This window comes from Schistocerca americana, chromosome 8 (assembly GCF_021461395.2).
Source record: "Schistocerca americana isolate TAMUIC-IGC-003095 chromosome 8, iqSchAmer2.1, whole genome shotgun sequence".
Lineage (NCBI taxonomy): Eukaryota > Metazoa > Arthropoda > Insecta > Orthoptera > Acrididae > Schistocerca > Schistocerca americana.
In genome coordinates this window covers 501,152,435-501,162,877 of record NC_060126.1, presented here as the reverse complement: position 1 = coordinate 501,162,877, position 10,443 = coordinate 501,152,435, and positions in this window count along the sequence as shown.

Genomic DNA, 10,443 nt, shown 5'->3' with positions numbered 1-10,443 from the left:
CTCTACGAGTCGGGGCGTGGAATGTCAGAAGCTTGAACGTGGTAGGGAAACTAGAAAATCTGAAAAGGGAAATGCAAAGGCTCAATCTAGATATAGTAGGGCTCAGTGAAGTGAAGTGGAAGGAAGACAAGGATTTCTGGTCAGATGAGTATCGGGTAATATCCACAGCAGCAGAAAATGGTATAACAGGTGTAGGATTCGTTATGAATAGGAAGGTAGGGCAGAGGGTGTGTTACTGTGAACAGTTCAGTGACCGGGTTGTTCTAATCAGAATCGACAGCAGACCAACACCGACAACGATAGTTCAGGTATACATGCCGACGTCGCAAGCTGAAGATGAACAGATAGAGAAAGTGTATGAGGATATTGAAAGGGTAATGCAGCATGTAATGGGGGACGAAAATCTAATAGTCATGGGCGGCTGGAATGCAGTTGTAGGGGAAGGAGTAGAAGAAAAGGTTACAGGAGAATATGGGCTTGGGACAAGGAATGAAAGAGGAGAAAGACTAATTGAGTTCTGTAACAAGTTTCAGCTAGTAATAGCGAATACCCTGTTCAAGAATCACAAGAGGAGGAGGTATACTTGGAAAAGGCCAAGAGATACGCGAAGATTTCAATTAGATTACATCATGGTCAGACAGAGATTCCGAAATCAGATACTGGATTGTAAGGCGTACCCAGGAGCAGATATAGACTCAGATCACAATATAGTAGTGATGAAGAGTAGGCTGAAGTTCAAGACATTAGTCAGGAAGAATCAATACGCAAAGAAGTGGGATACGGAAGTACTAAGGAATAACGAGATACGTTTGAAGTTCTCTAACGCTATAGATACAGCAATAAGGAATAGCGCAGTAGGCAGTACAGTTGAAGAGGAATGGACATCTCTAAAAAGGGCCATCACAGAAGTTGGGAAAGAAAACACAGGTACAAAGAAGGTAGCTGCGAAGAAACCATGGGTAACAGAAGAAATACTTCAGTTGATTGATGAAAGGAGGAGGTACAAACATGTTCCGGGAAAATCAGGAATACAGAAATACAAGTCGCTGAGGAATGAAATACATAGGAAGTGCAGGGAAGCTAAGACGAAATGGCTGCAGGAAAAATGTGAAGACATCGAAAAAGATATGATTGTCGGAAGGACAGGCTCAGCATACAGGAAAGTCAGAACAACCTTTGGTGACATTAAAAGCAACGGTGGTAACATTAAGAGTGCAACGGGAATTCCACTGTTAAATGCAGAGGTGAGAGCAGATAGGTGGAAAGAATACATTGAAAGCCTCTATGAGGGTGAAGATTTGTCTGATGTGATAGAAGGAGAAACAGGAGTCGATTTAGAAGAGATAGGGGATCCAGTATTAGAATCGGAATTTAAAAGAGCTTTGGAGGACTTACGGTCAAATAAGGCAGAAGGGATAGATAACATTCCATCAGAATTTCTAAAATCATTGGGGGAAGTGGCAACAAAACGACTATTCACGTTGGTGTGTAGAATATATGAATCTGGCGAAATACCATCTGACTATCGGAAAAGCATCATCCACACAATTCCGAAGACGGCAAGAGCTGACAAGTGCGAGAATTATCGCACAATCAGCTTAACAGCTCATGCATCAAAGCTGCTTACAAGAATAATATACAGAAGAATGGAAAAGAAAATTGAGAATGCGCTAGGTGGCGATCAATTTGGCTTTAGGAAAAGTAAAGGGACGAGAGAGGCAATTCTGACGTACGGGTAATAATGGAAGCAAGGCTAAAGAAAAATCAAGACACTTTCATAGGATTTGTCGACCTGGAAAAAGCGTTCGACAATATAAAATGGTGCAAGCTGTTTGAGATTCTGAAAAAAGTAGGGGTAAGCTACAGGGAGAGACGGGTCATATACAATATGTACAACAACCAAGAGGGAATAATAAGAGTGGACGATCAAGAACGAAGTGCTCGTATTAAGAAGGGGGTAAGACAAGGCTGTAGCCTTTCGCCCCTACTCTTCAATCTGTACATCGAGGAAGCAATGATGGAAATAAAAGAAAGGTTCAGGAGTGTAATTAAAATACAAGGTGAAAGGATATCAATGATACGATTCGCTGATGACATTGCTATCCTGAGTGAAAGTGAAGAAGAATTAAATGATCTGCTGAACGGAATGAACAGTCTAATGAGTACACAGCATGGTTTGAGAGTAAATCGGAGAAAGACGAAGGTAATGAGAAGTAGTAGAAATGAGAACAGCGACAAACTTAACATCAGGATTGATGGTCACGAAGTCAGTGAAGTTAAGGAATTCTGCTACCTAGGCAGTAAAATAACCAATGACGGACGGAGCAAGGAGGACATCAAAAGCAGACTCGCTATGGCAAAAAAGGCGTTTCTGGCTAAGAGAAGTCTACTAATATCAAATACCGGCCTTAATTTGAGGAAGAAATTTCTGAGGATGTACGTCTGGAGTACAGCATTGTATGGTAGTGAAACATGGACTGTGGGAAAACCGGAACAGAAGAGAATCGAAGCATTTGAGATGTGGTGCTATAGACGAATGTTGAAAATTAGGTGGACTGATAAGGTAAGGAATGAGGAGGTTCTGCGCAGAATCGGAGAGGAGAGGAATATGTGGAAAACACTGATAAGGAGAAGGGACAGGAAGATAGGACATCTGCTAAGACATGAGGGAATGACTTCCATGGTACTAGAGGGAGCTGTAGAGGGCAAAAACTGTAGAGGAAGACAGAGATTGGAATACGTCAAGCGAATAATTGAGGACGTAGGTTGCAAATGCTACTCTGAGATGAAGAGGTTAGCACAGGAAAGGAATTCGTGGCGGGCCGCATCAAACCAGTCAGTAGACTGATGGAAAAAAAAAAAAAAAAAAAAAAAAAAAAAAAAAAAAAAAAAAAAAAAGCCATCTGCTGTTCCTGATTTACGTAAAGGATCTAGGTGATAATCTGAGCAGTCCCGTCAGATTGTTTGCAGATGACCGTCTAGTAAAATCGTCAAACGATCAATTCCAATAACAAAATGATTTAGAGAGAATTTCTGTATGATGTGAAAAAAGGCAATTGGCACTAAAAGAAAAGTGCGACATCATCCACATGGGTGCTAAAAGAAATTCGATAAATTTTGGGTATACGATCAATCGCACAAATCTAAGGGCTGTCAATTCGAGCAAATACCTAGGAATTACAATCACAAGCAACTTAAATTGGAAAGACCACATAGATAATATTGTGGGGAAGGCGAAACAAAGACTGCGCTTTGTTGGCAGAACACTTATAAGATGCGACAGCCTACATTATACCTGTCCGTCCTCTGCTGGAATATTGCTGCGCGGTGTGGGATCCTTACCAGGTAGGATTGACGGACGACATTGAAAAAGTGCAAAGAAGGCCAGCTGGTTTCGTGTTGTCGCGCAATAGGGGTGAGAGTGTCACTGATATGATACGCAAGTTGGCGTGGCAGTCACTGAAAAAATGCGGTTTTCTTTGCGGCAAGATCTACTAACGAACTTGCAATCACCAACTTTCTCTTCCGAATGCGTAAATATTTTTTTGGTACCCACCTACGTAGGGAAAAATGATCATCACAATAAAATATGAGAAATCAGAACACGAACGAAAAGATTTAGGTGTTCCTTTTTCCCACGCGCCATTCGAGAGTGGAATGATAGAGAGATTGTATGAAAATGGTTCGATGAACCCTGTGCCAGGCACTTATGTGTGAATTGCAGAGTAATCATGTAGATGTAGATTTAGAATGTGTGTCTAAAACAAAACAAAAAACAGTACAACAAACTGAATTATAAAATGTTTTCGTTTGTCTGCGCCTTACCGCACATTCATAATTAGCGTCTTTGCGAACCCTGTGGTTGCTCGGTGCTTCAAATGTTTTGTTTTTTATTAAATATTAAGCCGGCCGGTGTGGCCTAGCGGTTCTAGGCGCTTAAGTCTGGAACCGCGCGACAGCTACGGTCGCAGGTTCGAATCCCGCCTCGGGCATGGATATGTGTGATGTCCTTAGGTTAGTTAGGTTTAAGTAGTTCTAAGTTCTAGGGGACTGATGACCTCAGATGTTAAGTCCCATAGTGCTCAGAGCCATTTAATAAATCTTAATTTTACGGCATCCTGGGGGCCTTTCATCATGTACTTACACAACTTGCATAACTAAAATAAGCGTTAATCGCAATCTAACATGTCGCCAGTGTTTTCATGTACTCTTACGCCAGGAACTGCAAGTGAGTGATTTCCAGAATCATGTGGGGACAGCTGTGAATCTTCGGTAACCACAACTTCACCTTCGATGTTTTTTTTTTTTTTTTTTTTTTTTTTTTTTTTTTTTTTTACCGAAGAATGTCCCTTTTCAAACAAAGGTCAGACAAATACAGAGAACATGCTTTATTAGTTCAGCGAAAACCCATGATGTCATAGACACAAGGAACATCAGCGTGCTTGGTGCTACACTTATTTCTTCAAATGGTCTGCTAAACGGCAGGGTGAATGCCAACTTTCTCATACGAATTCTTCCCCATCTTCTAGACGGAATGCCGCTACAAATCATAATGTTTACCCCGTCAGTTTCTAGACTGGCTTAACAAAAAGTAGAGATAACTTAAGATTGTGGTTTTAGTGCTTCATGTGTTCTATATAGGCTTCCCCCTACTTTAGTAGAACGGAAAGAATGTTCATAAAACGATGTGAAATCGCCAGAAAAGTCCATCTTTGGGATGCTATTCAACTCGCATGTTAGATTCGCAGCTTCTTCGGTCTTGTCGAACCATAAGAGGCTTATTCCGCTCTTCGTTGTTTTGAGACAGGATCGTATTGACACACCAAGGCTCGATACCCGTTAGGAGTTTTCCCAGAAAATAGCTGTCTGCGTTCTTCACGTCATTCCAGCCACACAAGGCGTCCACGCATGATTATTTTTGTGTTTGGGAGCGATGATGTGCGGAACAGATAATGCACACACTTTTCCCTTCTTAGAAATATTCTGGAGAATGTCTTGAAAACTTGATTTACAGATGTTGCTCCACTAAGGTTTATGATACAATAACGTCAATTACTTAAAACTGCCTGCTCGCAACTGACTGGTCGATTACGCATCTGTTGTTTACAGTTGTTAGTTCAAGTGCACATCTGTTGTTCATAGTAGTTAGTTCAAGCTGCCATCGTAGTCACTGCACTGACGACGCTTGTACGCCAAGTGTAAAATCGGTCTATGACCTTTTTGGTGCCGGCCGCTGTGATCGAGCGGTTCTAGGCGCTTCAGTCCGGAACCGCGTTGCTGCTACGGTCGCAGGTTAGAATCGTGCCTCGGGCATGGATGTGTGTGATATCCTTAGGTTAGTTAGTTTAAGTAGATCTAAGTCTAGGGGACAGACCTCAGATGTTAAGTCCCATAGTGCTTAGAGCCATTTGAACCATTTTTGAACCTTTTTAGGCAGAAGGTGTGAGAGGTACCAACACGATAGATGTTCAGCACATACTGCCTTTGTGCATATCGTGGTCTTAAGCGAAGATATGCTGGATAGTGGATTGGTCGTGGACGAACAGTGGCTTGGGCTGCTTCAAATCCTGACGTAATTCCTCTGGATCCATGAAAGGATTGTCAATCGCGGTACTTCAGCAACGCCAGAGAACACGTAAAATGTGTCGAGCTAGCTTTTAATTTATTCATCTGACCAGGCAGTACTGGAAGCAGTGCCGAATTCTGTCATCCAATGCGTTTCACCAGTGTGAGCACCTTTGAATGTCCTACCCCTTCTTGTGCCCACAATGTATTACAACACAAAAGGGTATTACAAATCCCCATTACCGTTTGTTATTAAATTGAATCTTGTGTTGGCTTCAGTACGTAATACGTATTTGCACAGGTCTTGAGGAGAGGTAGTCGATTACAAAATCCATACATATTATAAGAATGATTACATGTATGCGTGCGTATTTGTATGTTCGACATCTACTCCTAAATCACAGGACCGATTTCAAGCAAACTTGATGCAAATATCCATTACTGTGAGGCAACAACAGCTGTGGAGAGTATGAACCACCTCTCATAGTTCAAGAGATATGACATCGTAAGCCAGGGCTTCCCAACGTGTTGTCCGCGGACCCCTTAGGGGTCCGCCGCCTCTTTCTAGGGGATCTGCGGCCACCTTTCACCAAATCGTGTCAAATAATTAGTAAAATTATTGAATAAAAATGTGAAAATCAAATTCATCACTATTTTTTTTCGTGTGAGAAACATGTGTACTTTTACTTCAGGTCGTATCCACAAGCAGCCTTTGCGGTTTCTAAGTGAGAGCGTATCCACAGTTTAGTGCCGGAGAATGCGGCTTCTCTGATCGACTGTTTCGCTACAATACGGGGGTCGTTGGTGCGCTGGCTCACGGTGCTAGATGCGCTGAAACCTTTTACGCATGCGCGGAGCGAGCTTGGTCGACCAATCACAGCGCTCGCTGGCATGTATGCGGCCCCAGGCATCGTTAAATGTTAAACTCGCTTTGTCAGTGCACTACCTATTTCATAAGTCGATTTTTGACCAGTTTATTACTTCTAACATGTATCGGCGGCTGAAGTCAGGATCACTGAAGAAAGTTGCAGTTCCTCCATCGCCTTCACAACAAGGGACGTTTCCACTTGAAATGAATGAGGAGGGAGGACGACCAAAGGAAGACTTTACATATATTTGAACATTTTTCTTCGGATTTCAAAAAAACCACACACACACACACACACACACGACTGTTCCGAAATATGCATTCTCCTTACGCAGCAGTAGCCAAATAATGGAAGTGAACAGACCATAGGCGGCAGCTTGTCAACAGCGAACAGTTTGGACGTGACGTTGATTGCTCTTGGAGGAAGACAGCTCCATCGTGTGAAATTTCAATTACCAAGTAATTTTTATCAGGCTATAGTGCTTTGAACAAAGTGAGTAAATCCACTAGTAAGTGTTGGATACAGTGGGAATTCAAATTGGATCGTTAATTTCAAGTTGTTTTCATTCATCGCTAAACCAAAGGCTATTGATACTTCAGGGGGGGGGGGGTCATTGGATTGGGAACATGGCACTTGCATTAAGAAGCTTTCAGTTCCCATGGGTTTAGCTCTGAAGTTTAAAGTTACTGTGCTCTTGACTGACTAGGGGTCCGCCATGGATTTTCGACTGAAGAAGGGGTCCGCCAGCTGAAAAGGTTGGGAAGCCCTGTCGTAAGCAACGAGATGCGTGAAAAACCACAGCATCATGCGTGACGTTTAAATATATTACTTCTGTGCTACTAACTCTGCTTGCAACCTATCTCGCAGACAGTATCCACATAAGTCGTTGAATTTAATTCCACAAATATATCGCTGTACAAGAGATAGTGCAAGAGATGCGACATTATAAACACTGAGATAAGTGAAAAAAATGCTGCATGATGCATAAGGGTTCAATGTAGTTATCTTCTACTACTAAGATTCTCATGCGGTCCTGTCAACATCAGGAAATCCCTGACACCTGACAATACTTCCGACAGCTTTCAACTGCGAAATGAAAACGGTTGTAGGCGAAAACGATAAGCATGTACGCAGTTATGAAGAGGTGTGTCCATAGAGACTTCTAGAAAATAGCATGGCAGACATGCGAAGCAGTTGCACGCAGCATACAGAAAGCGTTTCATAATTTAAAAGCAAGTACCACGAATATGTGAAATTTTTTCGATATTACGCTACAAACACGATTTATTTTTTGTTTTGGTTTGTAACAGAAAATTGGCAAAGAGAATATCCGCGCAGTGCTTAGCTTGTTACTGAAAAAAGACGTATACCACTGGCCATATCTAACTAAGTTGTGAACAAAGATACAAGTAAACGACCTGGGTGGTTAACTTCCGCCTGGTAGCTAAACAACATTTGCTTCATAAATTTTTTATTTTGCTCGTAGGCTGAAATTATTGGCTCAAATGGCTCTGAGCACTATGCGACTTAACTTCTGAGGTCATCAGTCGCCTAGAACTCAGAACTAATTAAACCTAACTAACCTAAGGAAATTACACACATGCATGCCAGAGGCAGGATTCGAACCTGCGACCGAAGCGGTCACGCGGTTCCAGACTGTAGCGCCTAGAGCCGCACGGCCACTCCGGCCGGCTCTGAAATTATTATATGGTGTTCAAGATGTTGGGACACCCTGTATAGTCACCAGCTGCTTCACTCCAATAATAGTTATTAAGTTGACCAATGAACGATATTTTCCGTTGCAGCATCACTGACTACGTTTTAATGCCAAAGATATGAAACACGGCTGATAAACAAGTGACCACAGAGAGTTTTAATAATTTCATCAACAGATTCATATTCTGTTCAGTGAGTAGACAGATATATAGAGAAGAGTTCCATCTAGATAATAAAATTCTATTTCTTTAGTAGATCAAGAGTTGCGTAACAGTTATGAGAGGTGGCATGAGCCCCCTCTCATATTTCTATCTTACGATTTTCCTCTCTAATTGCATGCAGTGAAAAGTCGCTATTCCTTCACACGCGGACTTCCCATGCAGCATCTCTCATCAACCGGGTGGTCCAGTGACAGGCGGGCTCTGCTGATCTGGAAAGGGTTAAGCTGACGGATGTGAGGAAGTCGAGTGAATGCTTTGCAGACGCCGACATTGTCAAAAGACACGCCTGGAGGGGTCTGAAGTAGCGGCTGGGCTAGAGGTTCCGTTACTTTGCAGAAACTTTGCGAATACACTTTCTGGCGGGCTACCAGCGAGGCGTGGGAATGACTTGTGCACCCAGGCAGTCTGCAAAATAGTAACTGTGATTGGCTTGCTCAGGGCATAGCTCCGTGACGTAGCAAAATCAGCGCAGAAATTGGCGCCAAGAATCTCCATTGGTGGAATGGTAGTGCTCCGGCAATAGAGTGGAATTTTCCGCCGGTTTTCGAGTTGCTGATTGGAACGTTTAACCACGGCCACTGTCGTGGGGGCGGGAATGTTGTGTGTTCGGCCTGTACGGGTGCTCTAGGTAGTCGGCTCTCGCCTTTCGGTCGAGGACGTCGAAGCAACCAGCCATCGCCTCCGGTACGCCAGATCGTGTTCTGGCAGTTAAAAGGCAGTTTGGTAATGTATGTCCGCAGCACCAGCAGACAGGAATTTTCCTAGGTGATAATCAGAGCTCAGCAGAGCGCGCCTGTTCGTCTTTTTCTAACTTTGTTCTGTCTTGAGTAGCAGCAATTAATGTTGGGTTAGCTGTGTGTCTCTCTTAAGATTTGAGTGGCAAGGAATTGGCTCCACATACCACTTCGTCTTAAACCTCACAATCTAGTTTAGGGACAACTTCACCTTCACAGCGTTTGTTTGAGTATCCAATTTGAGCCAATTTGATGTATTATAAATGTTTCATGTGTTTTTGTTTATTATTTTGTGTTTAGTCTTAATAAATCATATTCTTATTTTGGACAGAACTTCCATTCTGTTAATCGGTAGAGCAACCCATCATTTCTCACAACGTTAATGAAACCTTCCTTTATTTAACTTATTTATCAAATTAAATTATTGCAGGTGCCAAACTCTTTTCTACGCCACTTGCAGGGTTGATTACAGTCAGTTCCCGTATATTTTTTAATCCATGTGCAACAGCAAAAGTCGGAGTTAGAATAGGGGGGGCTTAGAGCATCATTTACATATGTAGATTCTAGAAGAATTTAGTGTTAAATACACTGCTTGCCCCGGCACCTCGCAGTTATATGTCACTGATAATATTTGGTCAGAACAGTCACTCCGCGACTGCCGGACTAGAGTGTTCGCTCCATTTCGCAGCAGCGACTGCATCAGTGGAATCAGTCATCACCGACTGGGGGTTATAATTATCTCCTCTCCGTCATTCGAAGCGGAGCGTCCGGTGTGGTCGAATGCGGCGCGCGCAGTGCTGTCGGAAAACTGGATGTTGGTAGCAGAGAGAGATACACAGAGAGAGAGAGAGAGAGAGAGAGATGTGCTGGCTGCCATTACCCCTGCCCCCTGCCGACCTGCACACCTCTGCCCCTCTGTCACGCGCAGTTAATTTCCACGCGGCTTAATTCGATTACGCGCTCGCCGCAACCGGCCAAAGGGGAATCCCAGAAAACAATAACACGGCTGCTTCCTGTGGCGGCGCGCCAGCCGCGGCATCAATCACACGCCGCGCCGCTCGCCTCCGCCTCCGTGCCACTGTGTCATCGCCCGCGACCTCATCCCTCAACTGTTCGCCTTCTCGCTTCCCTTTGTGTGAGGTCCGTACAGAAATAAGCACGGGCAGTAAGCGTTCTGCGCTGCTGTTGGCTGATGCTGTCACATCACTAAGGAACAGCTTCGGCCTCGAACAGCACTATAACGTGTCCCCTGCGCATTATGGGACGTATTTGTGGTGCGTTCTGGTTTCTACTGGAATAATGAAATATGCTATTGCTGGAATGTTACCTTTACATTAA